The sequence below is a fragment of the Pimephales promelas genome, chromosome 16 (assembly GCF_988280905.1).
Source record: "Pimephales promelas chromosome 16, fPimPro1.hap1.1, whole genome shotgun sequence".
Taxonomy (NCBI): Eukaryota; Metazoa; Chordata; class Actinopteri; order Cypriniformes; family Leuciscidae; genus Pimephales; species Pimephales promelas.
In genome coordinates, this window is record NC_142784.1 from 4,822,501 (window position 1) to 4,825,000 (window position 2,500).

General features: G+C 48.2%; 1 protein-coding gene and 5 non-coding genes across 6 annotated transcripts in view; 2 read left to right on the forward strand and 4 right to left on the reverse strand.

Annotated features, from left to right (window-relative positions):
• The window catches only part of LOC148971945 (uncharacterized), a 443,851-nt gene that overhangs the window by 217,365 nt on the left and 223,986 nt on the right, over nt 1-2,500 (forward strand). The gene's annotated exons all lie outside the window — the stretch shown is intronic.
• trnap-cgg (transfer RNA proline (anticodon CGG)) lies at nt 36-107 on the reverse strand. Its single transcript has one exon. It is a non-coding gene; the product is annotated as a tRNA-Pro (tRNA).
• trnap-ugg (transfer RNA proline (anticodon UGG)) lies at nt 796-867 on the reverse strand. Its single transcript has one exon. It is a non-coding gene; the product is annotated as a tRNA-Pro (tRNA).
• trnar-ccg (transfer RNA arginine (anticodon CCG)) lies at nt 994-1,066 on the forward strand. Its single transcript has one exon. It is a non-coding gene; the product is annotated as a tRNA-Arg (tRNA).
• trnap-agg (transfer RNA proline (anticodon AGG)) lies at nt 1,485-1,556 on the reverse strand. The gene has a single exon. It is a non-coding gene; the product is annotated as a tRNA-Pro (tRNA).
• Nucleotides 1,894-1,965, reverse strand: trnap-cgg (transfer RNA proline (anticodon CGG)). The gene has a single exon. It is a non-coding gene; the product is annotated as a tRNA-Pro (tRNA).

Here is a 2,500-nt window from a genome sequence, read left to right on the forward strand (position 1 = left end):
AAATGAGCCAAATAGCTGCTTGTTCTGAAACTGCTGGGCTCGTCCGGGATTTGAACCCGGGACCTCTCGCACCCGAAGCGAGAATCATACCCCTAGACCAACGAGCCTGATTAATGAACGTTTGGGCTACTTGCACACACTTGTACAGTCACTGAACGCTGGCCTTTAACAGAATGGGCAGGCACTAGTTTTAATACAAAACGTTTGTCGTTAGGGAGCCGTACTCCCTGGCAGGCAGCGATTGTGAGGACGTTCTGTGAAGGAAATAAACACTTGTCACCTGGCTGACTTTTGGCTAAATTGGAGTACAGATGAAGACAAGCAGCCTTAAGGATTTCAAAAGCACAGAAGTTTTGATTTAGGTTCAGTGCTCCAAAGGAGGGAGCCAACAGGCTGCTCCTGCGGAGACTGCTGGCCTCATCCATGATTTGAACCCTGGACCTCTCGCACCCACAGCGAGAATCATATACCCCTAGACCAACGAGCCTGGCTGATGAAGGGAAGGGCTACTTGCATACACTTGTAAAGTCACCAAACGCCGGCCTCCAACAGAATGGGCGGGAACTGGTTTTAATAGAAAGCGTTTGTGGTTAGGAAGCCGCACTCCCTGGCAGGCAACTATTCAGAGTACGTTCTGTGTAAGGAAATATCCGCTTCTCGTCCGGCTGAATCTTGGCTCTGTAGTAGTACAGGTGAACTCAAGAAGCAGTAAGGATTTTAAAACCACGACAGTTTTGAGTTTGGCTCAGTGCTGCAAAAGGTCAGAGCCAACTGGCTGCTTGTTCCAAAGCCACTGGGCTCGTCCGGGATTCGAACCCGGGACCTCTCGCACCCAAAGCGAGAATCATACCCCTAGACCAACGAGCCTCGTCGAAAGCAAGTCTTTCGGGAGGGCGCCACAAATTCATTGAAGTTCACCTCAAAGACGGAACCCGACCTGAAAGAAACCACTTGAAGTCATTTTACAGATCAAACGCAAAGCTTGGCAGACAAGGCCCAGTGGCCTAATGGATAAGGCATCAGCCTCCGGAGCTGGAGATTGTGGGTTCAACTCCCACCTGGGTCGAATTAATGGGCTACATTTAAGATTGCCGTTCGACAAATTCAAAAGCAAGCCTTTAGCCATGATGACAGCAAGATCTGAATTAGCGTAGAACCGACAAACTTCTGATAGCTGTGTTGGGTTTTTGTGTGCGTCACTCTGTTCTGATCTGTCCTGCCCGTGCATCTGCCCTACCAGAGCAACAAGTATACCTGTGCTCAGCGTTTCTGCCAAAGAGCGGTAATTCAATTAAGAGCGATATAAAATAGTTTGTATCCCACTACGACAGCTACAGGCCTGCAAACACTTTAATTTGGCCGATGCATGTGACGTCAAGTACTATGTGGCTTGCAATAAATGGCAAGATATGAAGTGGCTGATAGAGAAAAGCAGCAACAGCAAACAGACTCAGAGAATCCTTGAACTCACACTAAAGGTGAGAGGGCTCGTCCGGGATTTGAACCCGGGACCTCTCGCACCCTAAGCGAGAATCATACCCCTAGACCAACGAGCCTGACGGATCAGGCCTCGGACTATTTTTTTCCAGAGTGGTTTACAAGTTCTAGTTCTATTATTTTTGTAATGTTTTACCCTTTTCTCTAGTTTTAGGCCTAATAACATCTGGCAAAGGCACTACCGATGAAAACTAACCTTGGGACTAATTTGGGTCCATCTGCATTCATGAATGTTGACTAATGTACACTGTCACTTTTCTAAATAAAGAAATTCTGGGCTGAGTTATAGTACAGATGAACACAAGCAGCAGCAAGGATTTCAAGACCACAACAGTTTTGAGTTCAGCTCAGTGCTGCAACGAAATGAGCCAAATGGCTGCTTGTTCTGAAAGTGCTGGGCTCGTCCGGGATTTGATCCCGGGACCTCTCGCACCCGAAGCGAGAATCATACACCTAGACCAACGAGCCTGATTAATGAACGTTTGGGCTACTTGCACACACTTGTACAGTCACTGAACGCTGGCCTTTAACAGAATGGGCAGGCACTAGTTTTAATACAAAACGTTTGTCGTTAGGGAGCCGTACTCCCTGGCAGGCAGCGATTGTGAGGACGTTCTGTGAAGGAAATAAACACTTGTCACCTGGCTGACTTTTGGCCAAATTGGAGTACAGATGAAGACAAGCAGCCTTAAGGATTTCAAAAGCACAGAAGTTTTGATTTAGGTTCAGTGCTCCAAAGGAGGGAGCCAACAGGCTGCTCCTGCGGAGACTGCTGGCCTCATCCGTGATTTGAACCCTGGACCTCTCGCACCCACAGCGAGAATCATATACCCCTAGACCAACGAGCCTGGCTGATGAAGGGAAGGGCTACTTGCATACACTTGTAAAGTCACCAAACGCCGGCCTCCAACAGAATGGGCGGGAACTGGTTTTAATAGAAAGCGTTTGTGGTTAGGAAGCCGCACTCCCTGGCAGGCAACTATTCAGAGTACGTTCTGTGTAA